The sequence below is a fragment of the Galeopterus variegatus genome, unplaced genomic scaffold (assembly GCF_000696425.1).
Source record: "Galeopterus variegatus unplaced genomic scaffold, G_variegatus-3.0.2 Scaffold4239, whole genome shotgun sequence".
Taxonomy (NCBI): Eukaryota; Metazoa; Chordata; class Mammalia; order Dermoptera; family Cynocephalidae; genus Galeopterus; species Galeopterus variegatus.
The window spans coordinates 130,332-139,154 of NW_007730350.1; the positions used below are offsets into that span (position 1 = coordinate 130,332).

Here is an 8,823-nt window from a genome sequence, read left to right on the forward strand (position 1 = left end):
GATATTAACTATATTTACTCACATATTTACTGATTTTGCTGTTTCTCTCCTGCATTTTCGTATTTCCATTTGAGATAATTTATTTCCATTTGAGTAATATACTTTAGTATTTCCTTTGGTGCTGGTCTGCTAACAATAAATTCCCTTCGTATTTGTCTTAAACATTGTAATATCAGCTTTTTAAAAAAATAATATTTTTGTTAGGTATGAAATTATTGTCTTTTATTCTTTTAAAGATATGATTCCATTGTCTTCTGGTTTCCATCACTTCTTGAGCAGTTCTCTGCTCTCTAAAATTTTACTACATTTTGTCCTCATTGTTTCTATAGCTCTCTGATGCCTTTAAGAATAATTTTTAAATTTATCTCTTTATTTCCTGATTGTTATCAGCAGGAATGTAGGTCTGCTGTGGTGAATTTCATCCTATCTGGAGAAAGAAGCTATTCCTACCCCAAAGGCTATTTCCAAAGAAATGTCTTTTGCCATTTTAGTTAACTCTCCTTAAAAAAAATGACATTCTGATGTCTCCCCCCCCCCCGGATTTAACTAATTTGTATTTATGTGAATTTTGTTGGGATGGTAAATTTGAATAATCTTGATATTCTACACTATAGAAAAGTCAGATGTTTTAAAACATGCTTTAAATCAGTGGTTCGTAGCCTTTTTGAATGCTCCGTATGTACTTTTCTAAGAATCTCTCATTATAAGAAAGACTCCGGCCCAGGATGGCAGTGTCAAATTGGGCAGGCACTGCTGGAGGTGGCAGAGAGGTAGGTGGCAGAGGAAACCTGGCAGAGCGAAGGTCTGGGCCACTTATGTACTTTTCTAAGTTGCCCCACCTTGTGACATGACAGTCATCCTGAAAGGCTGAGCCCAGTTTTCATCCTTTTTTTCTGTAAGGTGTTGTGGTCACTATGACCCTAACAAAAGGTTCCTTTACCTACTCCAGTGGGGAGGAATATTGTGGCAAGTGGAAGAGGGCTGCAGACATGGTTTTGGTCAACTGATGTTTGCAGATGGTGGCACCTATCTGGGTCATTTTGAAAACAGGCTTTTAATGGATTTGGGGTATGGATCTCAGATGGCTCAGAGTATGAGGGGGAGTTTGCCCAGGGCAAGTTTAATGGTGTTGGAGACTTTATTCAACCTGACAGCATGACCTTTGAGGGGGAATTTTAAAATGGCAGAGTAGATGGTTTTGGCCTGCTGACTTTTCTGGATGGTGCTCATAGAATACCCTATGGTGAAGGTCTATTTGAGAACAACAAACTGCTACAGCATAGGAAGTGTTGCAAGGTCATTCAGCAGGCCCAGAGTGTCTTCGAGTCAGTCAGAAATCTCTGATGGCAGGGGGGTTGTGGGGCGGGGGGGTGGGGTCGCTGGGCACCAGCTGACAGTATTGGGTAGAGCTGATGCCCTGTTCACTCGAGGTGAACAAATGAATCAGCTCTGAGATGAGATGAAAATGACCATGGAGCAGAAGCCTTGTGATGTGCCCCATCACCTGCCAACGAGGAATTCCATCACAGAAAAGAGCTGAGGGCTCTGGCCCGTAGAGCCTGCAGCAGATGTTAGCAGTTCTGTCTTCCCCGACCCTGATGTTCTGGAGGGCGGAGGAGCTGCCTTGTCTGACTTGTTGTGCTCTCCGTTCCTAAGACCTTGGGTTACCCCGTGGGGACCTGCAGTAGCCTTCTACTTCATTTTCTGCCCTGTGATATAAGATCTCTTTATTCTGTCTATATTTGGGGCAGATGTTCCTAGCCTCCACTTAGGGTGGCTCAGAGAGTACAGTAGTGAAGGTCAAGGCCAGAGCTCTTCTGCATGCACCCCCCTCATTCACTGCTGGTGACAGTCATGGCTTCAGGCTTCCACTTGGCCTGATGAGATTGGCATTTGTCTCTGCTTATTCTACCTGTGAAGGATTTGGTAAGAGTGCTGTTTCCCTCTCCCTTGACTTTGCAAGCTGCCTTCCTTAACTGAGTTACAGCAGCTCATTCCCAGTTGTGCCTCTCTCCTCCTTAGAAGTCAGACAGGGTCCACCCCACTTTGTTTTCATTTTCAAGAAAGAAACTGAAATAAACAGCAATCTTATAACTTGTATTTATTGCCTACTCCAGGGCACAGGGCAGACATATTTGGGCCACTTCAGGCCCAACCACGAAGTGAATTGAATCCTAAGGGATGACTTGGGCTGACTCATTTCTTTCGCATTGGACCAGAAGATCATTCTCACCTTAACCCCTTGGGGTTTTGGTAAAAAGGGACCTACCCTAGGACTGCAGTGAAGTAAAAGAGCATTTGGCTCCTTGCATTGGGTTCACTGTAATTCTTCCACAGTGAGCCTTGACCGTCATGCCTAGGATCAGATCCTGACTGATAGGGTCCCTGCACAGTCAATCCAGTTACCTTGTGACCTAAACATCCCCTCCCCACATCCCTCTATCATCACACTAAGTGTCTCCTCAACAGCGGTTTGTGGTGGAAATTATAGCAATTATAGCCATGTGCCTCTGTTTATTCTCTGAATTATACTTCAGAAACAAGTGTTTATGAAGAATAAACAAATCACCAAGACTCCCCCCACCAAAAAAGACAGACTCCCCAAATAAATGCCTGAAACTGTTGCACATATCTTCAAGGGGTTTCAGGAACATCCTTCTGCCCCCCAACCTACCCATGGATTTCAGGATAAGAAGCTCTGAATTACAAAGTACATAAAATAAATCTTGAGTTAAATGTAAAGTTGTTGATAAGTCACGATAAACATTTGGGCACTTGCTGTTTGCACAGTAAAATGGTGAGGAGAAGAGTGTGCTGGGCCTGGCTAGGAAGATTAAGATTTGATTTCTGGTTCTTTCTCTCAGTAGACCTGATATTTTCAGTGTTCTCCTTTATAAATGAGGATCATAATAATACCTCCCAGGTATTGTTGTGAGAATGAGATGAGAAAATACACAAGAAAGCTCTTTACAAATTGTAAGTAATGTACACATAAAAGATAATATATGTATGTATATAGATGTGTGGATATATCTACATATATGTGTACACACATATAAAAATAATTTTTGCATTTCCACACTATCTTTTGAAGAAGTATTTTAGTTAAACACAGTAATTTGAAATAAAATATTTCATGCACACAGAACTTTCTTTGGCACCACATACAGATATTGTGCTTAAGAAATCGTAAAGAGGATAACCTAACTTGGAGTGTGGGGCAGAAATCAAGAAACCCAATATTGTCCATCGGGCTCTGGGATCCCAAGCTAGTTAGTATTAGTACTAACTAGTATCTGTACTTTTATTTACTGACCTATAAAACAGTATATTAATGCATCCTTTTATTTTTTAACTTTTAATGAATCTTACAAAGTTCAACAGACTAATTTCTGCAGGAAAGGCTCTGTATAGAATTATTTATTTTATCATTGTAAAAAGGACGTTTCAAATATTAAATAATCAAATTTGATAGTTCATTTAGGGCACTATTTTTATATTAGCATAATGGTTTTCATGGTATGTATTAGTAAATTTTCATTATAATATTTAACATGTCAGCTCACATTTACCTTTACTATGCTTCTATCCCCCAAATAAACCCATATAAATCCTGTGTATAATACTAGAATACCTTGGGAAACAGTATAACACGTCTTACTGTCATATGAAAAGGTGACCGTTACCATCAAAAAGCATTTATTAAATTCCCATTTTTGCCTATTTCTATAAAAGCTAGAGTTCATAAACTTTTTTGAATCTTTGGATAGTTTGAGACTATGATGAAAACCATAAACCTTTCCTGAGAAAATGAACACATCTACACACACAAAAACAGTTCAGGTAGTAATTTTAAGAGGTTCTCAGACTACCTGAAGCTCATTTACAGTCTCTTCCCATGGCCCGGATTTAAAAAACCCCACTATAACAAGATGTACCATTTTTTTCTCATTGTTATAATTTGAAAATAGAAATTGAATTTCTCTAGAGGGATGCTTGATGGTTTAAAAAAAAAGAAAAAAATGTTGGCTTAATTTACCTGATTTTTTGTGTATGTGCTTACACTGGAGTATATTTAGTATGACTTTAGTTAGTTCAGCTTTTCTGCTCTACATTTGTCATTCCTGTTTTCTTTTACTTGCCTTTCAGAGGCTTTAAAGGATTTTGATGAGCGTTTTTTATTTGGGCATGAGTAGGTAAGAGGTGGTACACCTTCACTATTCAGAGGGAAAAGAAATGATTCTGACACTGACTCACTGGTTCATCTGAAAAAGTGAAAATCTCGACCTGCCAAAGGCAAAGTTATAGGTGAATTCAGACATGAAATAGAAGAGGGAAGACTGGAATTCTTCCAATTTGATTTGGCCACTAACAATGTTTGCAACATTTAGTAATAGACTTTTATAAACGTGGGCAATACATTTCAGTAGCAATGGAAAAAAAAATGAATTAAATTAGCAAGGAACTATTTATCTGTTAACCTAGGAAATAATACAAAAGATAGTTTTGGCAAGGTTGGGTGGAAACGATACTGTTGACCAGTACCTGTGGCAATGAAAGTTGGTACAACAGTTCTGGAAATTGGTTTGGCAATTTGTGACAGTTTGTTTACATTCTTGGACTCATTTCTGAAATTTTATTCTAAAATAGTTACTTAAAGCATAGAAAATGTACATGAAAATGTTTATTACAGTATTGTTAATATGTTAAAAAGTTATAAATACAGTTGACCCTTGAACAATATGGGGGTTAGGGACCAAGATCTCTCCCGCTGCAGTTGAAAATCCGTGTATAACTTTTGACTCTCCCAAACCTTAACTATTAATAGTCTACTGTTGACTGAAAGCCTTACACGAACAGTTGATTAACACATATTTTGTATGTTAATTGTATTATTTACTGTATTTTTACAATAAAGTAAGCTAGAGAAAAGAAAATGTTATTAAGAAAATCATAAGGAAGAGAAAATACATTTATAATATTGTATAGTATTTATTGAAAAAAATCCACATATAAGTGGACCTGTGCAGTTCAAACCCATATTGTTCAAGGGTCAACTGTAAACTTTACAACAGAAGAGGAATATTTAAGTCGTTGTGGAATTATGGAACATCAAGTACTAGGTGGAATGCTATTAAAAAGGATACCAAAGATCATAACAACATGGAAAGATAATTTTGATAGAAGACAGGAAAGCACACCAGTATGTGTATTTGTGCTGTGAGTGTAGCTGCGTAATGATTACCTGTGTATGTAAACAAAAACTGGAAGGGAATAGGGAAAATGAAAAAAAGTTGATACTTTAGGGTAGTGTCAGTGTAGGTGAAATTTAGATTAATTGCTATGATTTTGTTCAATAATAAAAACTTTTACACAGTCTTCTAATTTTATGCTCTTATGGATTTTTATGTTAGATATTAAATTAATTGGGAATTTAATGATTTGTTAGGAGGCATGTTTTTGCCCCTAATGGGTACCTATTGTTCCAAAACCATTTACTGAGTAGCCCATTCATTCCCCGCTGATTTGAAATGCTGCTGTTATTACATAATTTCCATGGGTACATGTGTCTGTCTCTGGACTCTGTACTTAGTGGTCTGTCTCTATGCCACTGTCCACTGTTTAAATTACCCTGGTTTTACTGTACATTTTGCTTTGTGGTAGGGCAAGCACTTACCCCTCCCCCACAGCTCAAACATCATTCTCTCTCAAAACTTTTCTTTCTGTTCTTGTGTATTTACTTTTCCAGATGGACTTTAAAATAAGCTTGTTGAGTTTTATTTGAAACAATTCAGTTCAGGTTTTCATTGGAGTACATTAAATTTATAGATTAGTTTGGGGAGATACTTTTGCCTAGCATGCCTCTTATTGTTTCCAGAAGTTTCAGTGGAATGTGTGAGTGTTTATTTGGGATATAGTAAGTTCATAGAAAGATGATAACACGTCGCTATTACTTCTATAAGGAAGCAGAGTGATTCTGATATTGATGCCAACAAATGTATTTAGGAAAGTTTATAGTTTTCAATTGCCTGAAGCAAAGAATGCAATTGAATTCAGATGGGAAAGTGAAAGAGGTTTATGCTGGAATTCTGCAAACTAGAATTTATCTTTCCCATATATGAAATTAATGGCCTTTTAAGAAGAGTAGCAGAATTTCAGTGGCCACAGTGGTTAGAAAGACCCCAATCTGAGCCAAAACTTGTTACTTGTGGCCGATTATTTATGCTGCACTCGTTCTTCAGCACATTCTCTCAGAAGCCCCTTCCTCCCATGGATCTCCTAAGCAGCTTTACCTAAATCTGTCTCCCTTCAGCTTTATTTACCTTTTTTGAATGAAAACGTTCTTGTTCTTTCATCTTCATAGTTTCCTTCTCTGTTTTCCTCTCCTGCACCCCTTACTATCTCAATGGGTCTCTCTGTTGGTTTCTGTATCCCCCCTTCCTTTCTCCCATAATATCTTTAACTGGGTTTTACTGGTATGTTTGTATTAGTCCATTTCTGTTGCTTATAACAGAAATACCTGAAACTGGGTAATCTGTAAAGAAACAATATTTATTGCTTGTAGTTTGGAGGCTGGGAAGTCCAAAGTCTAGGAACACTTATGGTGAGGGCCTTGTTTGGTGGTGACTTCAGAGATGCAGGATGTCACATGCTGAGAAAGGCAGAAGCAAGTGAGAGGCTAACGTCTCCATTGGCTCTTCTTTTCAAGCCTGCAGAACCATGCCTATGAGCACCATTAAACCATCAAGTGGATTAATCCATTCACTGTGGCATGGTCCTCACAATCTAATCACCTCTCCAAGGCCCCATCTTTCAATTACCATAATAGGATTTCCCACTCTCTTAACACTGTCACAGTGGGGGTTAAGTTTTCAATACCTGGACTTTGAGGGCTACAATTCAATCCATGGCAGCTTGCCATTACCCAATAAGAGATTCCTTTTATCGCTGAATATTATTCTTAGTATTAAGATGCCTAGGCATCTTGCCTTAATAAAATGTCTTATTTCTGACATGATTGCGTATCTTTTACCAATGTATGGCATGGTATGGTTCTTGAAAAGGAAGCATAATGAATTATAAGACTGTACTGTTGGGGTTGTATTGCATTGGAAAAGGTAGCAATTAAACTTTTTCATAAGTTGTAGTCCTTGTTCACCCACCCAAATAAAATAGTAATATGATCATTGTTTTGAATAGATGTAGATTAGATATTCTTGTGATCTGTGAAAATGTTTGATCTGTTCATATAATTTGTTTTTTATTTAAAAACATCACTGACAGGTCAGATTCTGTCTGTGGGTAATTAATAGTCCCCTGAGCAACCAGGAACATGACTAAAGCAAAGTGTTCTTTCTTTTTTAGGAAACGGAATTTCATCTAAGTTTCCTCTCTGTCATGTCAGACATTTGTTATTGTTTTTTGCTTTACAGGTCTCCTTCCTGAACTTTTTTTGAAGCTATTGTATGGTGGATTTTTCTTGGCAGGTTACTTTCTATTGATTACATTTGTGTGTGTACATATGCTCACTTGCAGAGAAAGGACAGTTCAAAATTGTGAGCTGGTGATTTTTTTCAGAACTCCACAATTTGTATTTATACCGATTCGTAATTTCAGATAACTGTGTGTGTGTGATGGATTGCAAACTACTAGGAAAACGGAGCTTTTTTATTTAAAAAATGTTTAGATTGAAAAACCGTGTGGCTACTGTGAAAAGGAGATTTGCGCTGATTTTGTTTTTGATCCTGATTGCCTAACTCTTAGTATCCTAGGGAATGTCATGCTGATATTTGTCAAAGGCAAACATGTCAAAGAGACTGTAGATTTTTCTCTGTTCTCTTTTCTGCCTATCACAGGGTGAGCAAATCTCGGAGAGTGGGTTTGTTTTTGTTGGGCAAGCACACAGAAGTCCAGATGCTTCTCCACACTGGGCTGAGCTCTGGAGGCCCTCCAAAGTGGGTGACCCTTTCCACCTCCTGGTCTCCATTCCCTGCCACTCCCACAGGCTGGGCGGAATGCACCCTCCCCTGGAGGCCCCACTTTGTACTGCCTTGTTGTGTTTCGGGTAGGGAGTGTCATGGATCCTTAGAAGCTGCCAGGTTCCCAAGAAGATCTGGCAGGCTTGTCTGTCGCCGCTGCTCCCTTGGGTCTAACACTGCTGATTCAGCCTCTCCACAAACTTGAGAGCACTAGTCTGCTGCCCACTTCCTTTGACATATGTCCTCAGAGTGTGCCTCGGTGACCCATGGTGGCAGCTCCTCTCCTAGGGATGAGGGCACTTTGAAGGCCTTCGTGCTAACCAGAAGCTCTTAAGAGACAGTGTGAGACCAGGCCGGATGAGAAAGAGGACTTAGAAATCCCTCAGAGAACGGGCCGGCCCGGTGGCGCACTGGATAGTGTGCCGCTTGGGAAGCGCGGCGGGGCTCCCGCCCGAGGGTTCGGATCCCACATACAGACCGGTTCCCGCTCACTGGCTGAGCAAGGTGCGGGAGCAACGCCGAGGGTTGCAATCCCGTTGCCGGTCCCCGGTCCGGTACGGGGGCAACACTGAGGGTTGCGATCCGTTGCCGGACACGGAAAAAAGACAAAAGACAAAAAAAAAAAAAAAAAAGAAATCCCTCAGAGAAGACAAGTAGCAAATGGAAATGGCTCAGCAAGTGAGGAAGCAAGTAGTCCCATTTATCTGGCAATGTTTATGAGTATTTAAGGTTCTTACAACCTGCTGTGTTCCAGTATAGGGTGAGGCCAGAGCGAAGAACAGTTCTCTTGAATCTTTGTACTAATAGTGGTATTTCAAGTACTGCATATGGGCCAAGCCCGTGG

The 8,823-nt window shown here is 39.4% G+C and overlaps 1 pseudogene; it reads left to right on the top strand.

Annotated features, from left to right (window-relative positions):
- The first annotated feature begins 914 nt into the window (after nt 1-914).
- On the top strand, nt 915-1,344 carry LOC103602638 (annotated as a pseudogene).
- Nucleotides 1,345-8,823: the final 7,479 nt, after the last annotated feature.